Raw genomic sequence first — 12,072 nt, forward strand, 5'->3', positions numbered from 1 at the left:
ATTTATTTATATATTTATTAAAACGTGTGTAAATCTTGAATTAAGATGTGTAAGATGTTTGTACAAATGTATGTATGTAGACATTTTATTAACAGACAATCTGATTATATAAAGTCTTAACATAATTAGTTGTTATTCTGCATTTGCTTGTGATGATCGTCGGTAAACAACGTGTAATAGTAAAGTTTGCTGGCGAAAGTGGACTTTACATTTGCATTCAAGCATCCATGTGTTGACGAGAATCGTAGATGCAATGCAGATTAACTTTCGTTGCATCTACAATGCTCTTAGCTTCGTATATTGTCGGCGACCAACAATAAACTACACATAAACAGTATCTGTCATAGAATTACAGGCACCTCCATGTGTCACTCGCGAACTTTTTGTAAAAAGGAAATATTTTATAAAAGCGTCAGATTAATGGCATAATTAAGTAGGTGGGAACGTAATTGGGTCGGCATTTGTGTTAGTTAAATATTTAAGTATCCCATTATACTGCATAGGTTACGCATACACTCGTCTCGCACAGGTAACACTATATTTTGCATGCATACGTATATTCAGTGTTCAACATTTTGATTTAAAGACCGGGTTATTTAACATTGTGATTAGCATCGGAAAATGAGCAATGTTAAAGTTGCGTAACGCGTTTTATATTAGTGAAATTCTCCCGGTGCAAAATTCAAATTCCACTAAAATTTTAATAACTTTTTTTACTTATAATATACTGATTTTCCTAATTAAATTCTCAATTAAGCTCTCAATGAATGTTCATATAATGCGACAGGTTCCGCATTATTCATTCGCAATCACGTTGATAGCCATATATTTACATATAATGCGATTGTTAACGGATATTCAACGAATAGATTCATTGGCTATGGCACTGTCCAACCTTTTCATATGCATATATTCGATATATGATTATCTAGAGTGGTAATTAGCGGTTCGTGGTCTCATTATGACGATATATGCGTCGCCTATCAGCTGTTTCAAAGCTGCCAGATAGCAAAGCGTCCGCCCCCATCCGCCGCCGTCCGCAAATAATTAAGTCGAAACTCTGAAATAATGTCTCGCTCGTGGCGCATGAATATTTTATGTTTCGCCGAGTTGAGCACATGCTGCAACTCGCACATAGTACATGTAACCTAGGATCCGCAGCTTAGAGCGAAACGCTTTTTCTCGCTGAGCATACAGTTTTTCTCCGTTACAGAAAGCACAGCCGGATTTATGCCGCTGCATTCGCATACGCTGCGAATCATATGCGTAGTTCGTCTTATACATTCGTGCTTTTAATTATAAAAACGCAGTGGCGACGAAAACGAGAAAGCGTTTTACGGTGAGTGGATAAAAGATTGTAATCTTGTCTTGGTTAAGCGCGGAATATATTTGCGCGAGAACTTCCTTAAACGTCTTTAGCTACATATATATTAGTTTAAATAAGAGATTTAATTATTTTTTAAATAGAATCATTTATTATGAAAATTTTATATATATATCAGTTTATTTTGCGATAACGTACAGGATTTTTTCGCAAGATTGAAATTAAAAAAATTAATGTATTTTGCAAGATCTATTTAAATTGGAAGGAATCAATGTACAATATTTTGCTACGCACACAGAATTATCGTGATAATGTTCTTATACATGTTATTAGTTCTTAGTTACTTGCAACCTGTCGCGTTGTAAATGTTTTTAGCCCGTCAGACAGAGAAAAAGGAAATAGCGAGCGTATTCGCGATTCCCGGAAGCTGCCCGCGGAATATTCATGACGCGGCGACGTAATCCCGAGCGTGAAAGCCTGGGTGTATCCTCGAAGACTGTACTATGCATATTCCGGAGACGTTACGGCATTAGTCAGAGAGTTACGAGTAAAGGCGCGAGCCTGTTTATCCGCTTGTCCGTTACGGCGACAATTTCCCTGAAAACCGGAAGATCTCTGAAATCCGCCAGCGGAGGCAACTAACTTGCTACGTTAAGTAGCGCGAAACGAGATCGAAGGAGATCAGGAATGCCGTTCCCGTGGGGGGATACAGACGCGACTTGAGAAGCACGTACACCCCGCGATATATCGCTGATGATGCTAAGTAAGACTCCGAGGACTTTACACGAGGATGCGCGTGTAAAAGTGGACCCGCCATAAAAGTGCGGTGGTGGATGAAATCACAATTGCTTAATGAATTTGCGGGGGAAGGGCAGAGAGGGGCGGTGAGAGGGCACGGTGGAATTGGGGCCGGCGCCGCCTAAACTGCGCTCTCGCATTAGCTCGTTACCCCCGCTAGGAAAGGGGCTCTCTTGCTGTACGAAAAAGAGGGAGGGAGAAAGGGTAGGTCAAAGCGAGAAACGAGTGAGAGACCATTACACCGAATTCGCTCCGGAATTTGCATATATAGCGCGGGACCACGACGAGATCGAGGGTGGCCACTGTGGGACGAGGATAAGTGCTTGTCTTTGAGCGGCTCAAACCTTAGGATTATTCAATTAATGAATTCATTGAACCAACGAGGGCAGCACGCTCTGAATGGCTGCCTTTAGTATTTCGGGCTAGATTTTGCACATAATATGTTTTAATTCCGTCATATTTACTGCAGATGAAAGAGAACAAATTCCTTTGCTATATAAAAATTGAAAGATTTTAATTTAATTATTAACTTTGAAACATTTTGTAATATTTTATATTTTGTGCACGCTTTATCAACTTTCCGCCTGCTTATTAGTTTTTATTGAGTTTTATATTGGATAACGAAAAAGTAATGTAAAAAAATATTATTAAATTAATAGATGATAATGTGTTATCAAATAATGACTATACATACAATTTTGAGCATAATATAAAAATGAAATGAATAAATAATTCATCGTATATATAGAATAACGTACAAAACTAATTAGAAATAAATTATGAATTGATATATGATTAATTTATATTAATTAAATGAACACCAAGCAAATATCATTTAATATATTTCTCAGTATGATAATGCTTAGTTAATAATGGATTTGCATTAATGTGTAATCAACGTTCTGACAATTGATGAAAGTATCGCGCAACATATATACGTTAAGACTCGCTTATATCATTTGTCTAGTTTATGAATTGATATATTATTAATTTATATTAATTAAATGAACATCAAATAAATATTATTTAATATATTCCTCAACATGATAATGCTCAGTTAATAATGAATTTGCATTAACATTTAATCAAGGTTCTGGCAATTGACAACCCTCGCAACCTATACAGGTAAAGACTCGATTATCATTTACCTAGTACATTATTTCTATAAATTATTGAAATTTATTAATTATATCGGATATTATATATTTTACAATGTGATCAAAGGTACAACATGATGAATGTCATGAGCAGAAAGGCAGTTAAATTTGCAGCACCGTGTAGTTTTAAATTAATTATTTTATCGACTTAATAAAATTATTGCCATTATTTTTACATCCAGCATATAATCACATCCGTCTGTTATTTGTCAAGCAAACGGAAGCTTGCGTTTAAATGATAAATATGCGTCACGATATAACTCAACAAAAAAATGGTTTTTGTTGAACTCGTATTTTAAGCTTGCGAAGATAAATCTCGCGCAAACTATCACGTACACAACTTTTTTTTTCGTAAAAAGTAATGATCGATAACGTAAACTGGATATATATTTAATAATTTATTTCAAATGTCTGTCTAACCATACATTAAATCTGTATAATATTTTAATCGACATATGTGACGTAATACAATATACATATTACGAATCGTCAGTTCTTTTAATAGCGTCATTAACAATATCATATACAGAAATTGACACTTGTATTGCTTTTTACTGTTAATCCACGATTAATTTCATATACGAGTCTTTCTGTATTAATTTGTAAATCGTTATTTCCTTTTTAGAACATCTCTGCATCAAATGTGAATATAATAGATGCGTTTGATTGTCGAACAATGTATCGCGTGTATGTACGTGAAACCCGATAAACTGATAATTTCTTTTTTGGAATTGACATACATTTGAAGAGTTGGATGCTCTAACAATGCCAATGGGTAAATTAGCACGGTTACGCACATATCATAACCCGGTTATAAAAGCCGCGCGCCTCCACGAATACATTAATCGAACGGCCGCGGCGTGAGTGTTCATTCGACATTCCCCGTATCGCGAGACTTTTATCTGGTAATTACGCAAAAGAATATAATCGGTTGAAATAATCGTAGCGGCTAAATATCGATGCTTTTCGTGATGCACGGCTGGTAACGCAATATTTAATAATTATTCATTTTGTTGTTATTTTTTCAAGAGAAAAAAAATTTATCCGTCAAGCAACTATGACGTAAAATTCGAAAATTGTTTTAGTTTTATTTCTTTTTTACATAGCTTAGTATTAGTATTTGCATGCTATATTGATTCAATAACAATAAATGTATAAATTTTTTTTATTTTTTAAATAAAAAATGTAAAGGTCGTATTAGACGATCGATAAACCGCGATAAAAATGAAAACAAAATTCTATTTACAATTTTAATTTTACGCATTGCATGTCCTCTCTAAATTTGTGCGTTTTTTATTTTATGTGATATATAAAACAAAAAAGTATAAATAAAATTTTGTCTTGAAATTTTGTTGCAAATTTACAGATTTATATACATATACAAGATGGTTTTAACAACTATTTGAAATTTTATTGAATATTATATAGTGTAATATAACATTTATATATTATATATTATTTGTGTGCAATCTTCTGTTATTCAATAAATCATATGCGATGTAATAATCAATTTAGTTACACTTTAGATCGTTTCTTTAGATCTTCGCCTTTTCTATTACCATCTCTATGGGAGAATTTCACAACGAATATAAACCTCGGTATTTACCGCGCGACTCGGCCAGACGGTAATATCGTGATTGCTTCGGAAAAATTGGCTTACTCGCCGAGGGAACAGATTATGTACACAGATACACGACGGCGACGAGGAGACGGCGAGCGGGACGAAAACGGAGAAACCAATTAGCATTTAGACGGGTTTCGCAAAAAGCAGGAAGGATGGTAACCCGGAAGGAAGGGGACGCGGAAACCGCGTCTCTCGTTCTCTTCCGCGCGGCGTTAAAGCGGATCATCGAGAATCAACGAGACGATCCAGAAAGAAAATCTCCGGCGACCGCTCTCGCCACGAAAACCGATGGTCTTATCTCGTTCCTGCTTCGTGATATAACGGTGAATTACCCGCGGCAACGAAATGAGAATTCTCACGGCGACTCGGCACAGAATCAAAGGCGCAAAGCAAGCCAGTCACCCATGACAGTAATAAGTTGCACAGGCAATTAACTTTTAATCACTCAGATAGTTCGGCAAATGGTGCGGTATTGTACTTTGACTATAGTTTACGAGTTTCGTTTTATAGCTATTTTAAGTAGTACTGGCTGCGTAACTTCTTTTCAGACATGTTCTTATTTATCAGGGATTTAAAACACTCTATACGAGACTGTCGTCCTTGAAATTTTACAACTGATACGATAACATATTATGGTTAATGACATTTTTTATAAAGTTTTTAATATTAATGAGAAATATATACTGTAGATATAAAAATGTGCTCCATATTAAATAACTGGGACATAGCTTTTTTTCTTCTTACAAATTGAATGAGAAACTGGATTCAACGAAAAAATTAATTAAAGGAAATATAGTATTTTGCGAAATTAATTAATCGTAGAGTAATATCAAGGTTGAACGCTCGGGATATTTCTTAGCTTTGTTACGTGTTCGTCTAATTAATGAATAATGATAAAGAATTTGTAGAATTATTCGCAGCTGTAAATGTTAATTATATCGAGCGCGTATAAAGCACGTTGCGAACGTGATAAACTGGCTTGTCCGATGGTCATCTTAAAATTGACAAATGTTTCGGCATCGGCCATTAGATACGCGGTGCACGCGCGGCTAAAGTCGCCACAAAAAGCGATATCTGTTTAGCACCTACCGCGGCCGATACAGTACGCAAAATGGTGTGCAAAGTGCATTAACTTCCCCGGATGCAAATTCCCAGAACTATAAATTATAACGAAGTAATTTCTGTACTGACCGCGCCACGATAGCGGAAGCGCCTTGGGAGCGAAACAGGGTAATACGAATCTCGAATTCCGCGTGCGGATGCATGAAATGATTTGAATCGCGCGGCCGTCGCAGTTTATCGTTATTTCGCGCGGAGTTAATTATTCGTTATCAGAAGTTATTAGCATCTCTCGATTCACTGAACGAAGAAAATCGCGATGAATCGATTCGATCGCGTCTGCTCATTATCTTTCGTCGCGGTAATTTGTGCTAATCACATTCCGTAGTCCTCGGAGTCCGATAAGCGCGCGAGAAAGAAAGAGATTTTTTTTTTTCTATTATATTTATATTATTAGGGCCGAAGAGACGTCTCTCGGTAACGAGAGAAAAAACATATACATTTCGCACGCTCGTTCTTGTTTATAAAATCGTGCGCACAGCATCGTGTACATATGGCGAGTTCATAAATTATAGTGTAACCTAAACGAAAACGTGTTACAGTGGCAGACGCGTTTTCGCACCCGCATTTACGATTTCAGAAGGCGAGGAAGATGGCGATACGTGCCTTGCATTTAAACAGGAACAAGAAAATTATAGCGCTCGCGTAATGTCGCGAGGGGGTGTTGTCCTACTTTTGCTGTAAATACAATGTTTTCGTAAAATAGCCGGCCTCGAAATGGTCCTCCCGGAATCGTACGTTTTTCGAGGTTGCCGCTCGTAGATTGCTATGTAAATGTAGCGGTAAAATGTTCCCTCCCCTCCCCCCCCCCCTCAACTGTCAGACGAGTCGTAAATTCGCGAACAGACGGTGTCACGGTGCGCTCGCCCCACTTATCTCCCACCACCGTGTAAATCGAAAATTTGCGAGCGCGGTACCCGCGTAAATTTCGTCCGATCGAGATTGGATTGATTTGCTTGTTTTTCAAAAATGGCACATCCAGAGTTGTGTTGTTTGACAAGAGAGATGAACAAACTATGTGACATGTTTTATGGGACCTTTATTGCTCATCAAAAAATTAGATTCAACAACGAATAAAAACAAAAGATAAAAAAAAAAGCATTAAAAGCAAAATGCGAAGAAAAATCCATGAAGGGAACGTTCCCCTGTTTTTAAAGAGATAAATATAATTTTCTCTCACAGAAAGCTCTTTTATATATAAATCAAAGTGCGGCGCTCTTATGAAAATATAATATAATACGCATATAATAGGATGCAAGCGTTTTTTAATATCCGACAATTTTTAATTATTACGTTCAGCCGCGCGCGCGTTTCACGTCGTTTCCGGAAACTGGCGTAGGAACTCACTAATTGCAGCACGGAAATCTAGAGGATATTATGAAAACTGCGCCGTGAAAAATTGTACGGCAACTTTAACGGGGTACATACATTTAAATCGCACATGCGAGAACAGCGCATCGCGGAACCGTGCGTTTCATCCACGATAATCGGATATATATGGGACAAACAATCGAAACACCGACGCGATTCACGAAGGCATGCGTGGATATGTGCGATTCAGCACACGCGGTCGCAGCCGCACTCGACCCGAATATTTAGTTAATAAGCGACGCCCAATTGAAACTAAAGTGCCCGGGATACGAGTTGTTACGAGTACAATTATTCAGCGCATCGACACTATAAACCGTGCGTTTGTTGTTGTCTTCCCACTCGAACGAATCTGATTTCTGTTTGATCGACCGTCCGCTGCTCGAATCTCTCGTTTTGACAAGTCATTGGACGTAATTAAATGCCAGGAAAAAGGAAGAACGAAATAATTCTCATTAAAGGGGTTTGATTTTATCATTTATACAAATTTGCATGTCACGTGTTGTTGAAGCCTGAAAATTAGTTATTTGTTGAATAAAATTAAAGAGTTTTGTTCAATCTCTATTATGCAGCGAGACAAATTTCAACTTAAAATGTACACGTATGACATATCTGTGATTGCGAAAAAAATCGTACAAACTACACATATATATATATATAAAACTTGCTTTACAAATTATAAATCACAACACGACATTAAAAATTTTTTCTCTACTACATATCTCTTCTACTTTTTATGTATCTCCATATAATTTTGATTATTACGAAATAAATTTATATGGATTACCTCACAAAAAACACGAGAGAAGATATTTTGACTGCGAAAAAAATAGTATGAAAGGACTACATAAAACTTGCTTTACAAATTACTAATATTAGTCACAATACGATATTTACAATTTTTTTCTATCATATATATCTCTTCTTATTTTTACACCGTTTTACATCCGTTTTAGTTTTTATTATTATTATTTTTATTATTATTAAATAAATTTGTATAAATTATCTCACAAAATACGAGAAAATATATATTTTTAGGAGGACCGGTTAAATTGTTCCTACATACAAAATCTGTTTTTATCAAACTTTTTTTTATATTATACAAACAAAAAGAGTTGTGTTTTTCATTGAAATATTATATCTCAATTTGGATGCAACTCGCACACGGGCGTGATGTTTGAATGTACGTATGTCGAGAATGTTTTATTCAGCTGCATCAATGATGTATAACCGCATCAAAATTCCTATTTGTTTTTAATGCGACAAAATTATATATATATATATATATATATATATATATATATATATATTGGACGGAATTAACATGGCGGTTATTCATTATCTCTTGCTAATTATCACACAGTTCCTGAGTGCTTAAAAATTGTTATTGTAAGCACTCGTACTCGATCGATGAAACGTTGGATTTATCGTCGGACTCATCGCTATTCGTACTACTTGAGATCAAATTTTCGAATGACATTTCTCACATTATTAAAACAAGAAGATAAATAACAACCAGAACTCGTTCAAGTTTATCAAATTTATTCACAATATTATACTTGTTCAAATGTTATATTGAAAAGAAATTTGCCAACATCTAATTGTTTATCAAACCGGAACAAGAGCGCAGAAAAGTGAGAGAAAGCATACATCGAAATACTTGGGCGATGTAAACGAGAGTGCGGAACGAGCTCCCGTTATACTAGAATCATAATCATGGCCTTAATTAAAAGAGCATTAATTAAAAGCGTGCGCCGCCGCGAGTCTGCAATTAATAATGGTCCAATTTGTTCTCGTTACCCGACAACGCGCGGTCCAGCGACACAGTTTACTCCTCTCGCTTTTACAATGACAACGCGCTGAATACGCATAAATGTTACGAAAAATCTCATGTATTTTTTTTCTCAAAAATGTTTTTTGTGTTGTTCACATGTAGACATCTTTTTTGGTTTGCGATAATACTACGATTATACTGTCGCAAAAATTCAATGATAACGGAATTCAATTAAATGTCAAAATTTCCGAGATACGAATATAATTTAACGCACGAAAGAAACTACTTAGCGTACATTCGCAAGAACTCTGTATGTTTCTATTTGTTAACCTGGAAAACTGGCGATCCATCGTTAACAGGAAGGAGGGAAAAGGAGGCAGATATAGTATAATATTGACATAACATTAATATGCGGGCATCGGGCTATTGTTAACAATACAATAGGCGGTTTATATTCATGTGAGATAATCTCATGCTGATAATTACCGATGAAGCCGTATTGCGATATGGAAGCGAGATTATAAATAATAGAGCAATGAACAATTTGTTATAATCAACGATATTTATTATGTCGATTCGCTGCCTGTATAATGTACGTGTGCATTCTTTCACGAACAATTGCAATGTCATCGATGATGTGATGATTCAATGGCCATGCATGTTTTCAAATACCACAATGTATAAAACAGCGACATTGATTTCGTTATAGAAAGTCTGAAGGGAATCATTAATATTTTGCGGCTGATAACGGACGATAATCGATATCAATTGATGCGGTTAAAATTAATTCAGCATAATTTAAATGTCGAATACAAGTATTATCTTATATTCTTATACTTTACTATTTAAAAAATGAGCGGTAATAATTTTTGTATTTACTTATTTACTATTTAATTTGTAATTACATAAATTGTATATATACGTTTCAAAATATATATCATTTATCACTATAAATAATCGAAAGATGCATAAAAAAATCTGAAAAATTTATAAAAGATACTTAAAATAAGAAATTTTTTTCCACCTAATTGCCGTGTACATTTAAGCACTTATCGTTACATAAAATGCGTCTTAAGATCCACTTTTAAAGTACCGTACATCCAACTTTTTGAACCACGATAAGATACCTTCTTGAAGCTCTTCGTCGATCCAAAACTGTTATCCACTCAAAGTAAACTTGAGGAAGAGATAAAAAATAAAAATCAGAGGACCAAGTCCGGCAAGTACGGCGGATGATCCTTATCGTGTATACAGCTTCACGATCAGCTATGAATTTCTCTACCTTCGAACACGCAACATGTATCGAGCATAACATTTCTACTATAAACTTGCTATAAACGTTCGTGAATTTAAGTGCACAAACAATTTTCAGCTTCTAAAAAAACGAATAACGGTACACACTTCACAATTTCGTTAACGCGAATGGCAACTCTACCTTCGTCTTTCACTGAATTCGTAATTGTTGACTATTTCACTTGGTTTTTTTTTTCTACAAACTTGTACAATTCTACCAAACATACACTGCTAGTGTCGCATCAGTATTGCCACAAGCGAAGAAAATATAGTGACAATGACTTTTAAAACGTTCCTATATAAATAAATAAATAAATAAATAAATAAATAAATAAATAAATAAATAAATAAATATATATATATATATATATATATTAAATATATTAAATAAACTGTAATTTATGTTTTTAATTATAAATAAAATCATATTATCTACATATCAATTTATTATGTTACGATCTTTTTAGCAATCTAAAATTAGAATATTAAATTTTAAATTAATAGCATTTTTAATTAAATTATCTGTAATTTTATGAGAAGTACAATTTTCCGGTGAATATTTCGCGGAGATTCGTAGAAATTTGAGTGACGAAGACGCAGCTGGATCATAAATTCGGTACGTTCATTTCGAAGGAAACCCTAACATCTGCCTAACTAAGTGCAGCTTTATCTCTGTTGAACGCTTGATTTTCTCGCAAGAATCTCGCACGATTCTTAAAATTAATACTCATCCGTATCCGTGTGTATAATTGTTTGATGTCTCATCTAATCCCTCTTTTATTACGTCACGTTGGCGAAATATAAATGACATTCCAAAACATTAAATTCTCATTTTAAATTAGCTTGCGTCAAATATTATATTGTAATATAGCGGTTTTTTGGATTTAATTCAAGATAACTAAATCAAATTTTGTATAATAAACAAAATCAGTTATATTTAATTATTCAAACAATCCTATTTATCTCTTAATTGTAGGGGAAAGGAATTTACACGCGTGACATTGATTCTCTTTATATTTTAAGTTTAGTTAAGTATACGTGAAATTGTGTATTTTCTAATTTACCTTATAATTTACATATATTATACGCGTCTCTGAATTATAGACAACGTATGAAACGTTAATGCTTGCGGAAGGAACTAGAAATTGTGTTGATCACTCGTTTTAATAATTCACATCGTGTAGAGTTATAGAAACTTACCTTTTATGTATTATAATATTTATATTTTTAAATATTTCCCTCTTCAAATATTATGGACTTATGTCGCTTTTTACGAGACACACGCGTGAAAGATAATATTTTGTTGCATCCTTCAAGAAGCCGCAAGACAAACGATACGTCTTTTCACGACAGTCGGCGGTCGGGTTGCTACTACAGAGCATTGCCACTGCAATCAGCTGGAACGGGTGACTGTAACCGCGGATCCGAGCAGAATACGCCGCGAAGAGAAGTCGCTGTAGGAAAAAAAATAGAAAAAAAAGAAAAATCCATCGTGTAGCCGCATGTAAATGGATTGTTTTAATAACTTTGAAAGCCGCGACGCGCATCGAAGCGTTGCCATCAGAGTAAAATGGTTTTACGCAACAAGCGTGAACGTGAAGGGCATTTTGTAGCT

This window comes from Anoplolepis gracilipes, chromosome 4, assembly GCF_047496725.1.
Source record: "Anoplolepis gracilipes chromosome 4, ASM4749672v1, whole genome shotgun sequence".
NCBI classification, from domain to species: Eukaryota; Metazoa; Arthropoda; class Insecta; order Hymenoptera; family Formicidae; genus Anoplolepis; species Anoplolepis gracilipes.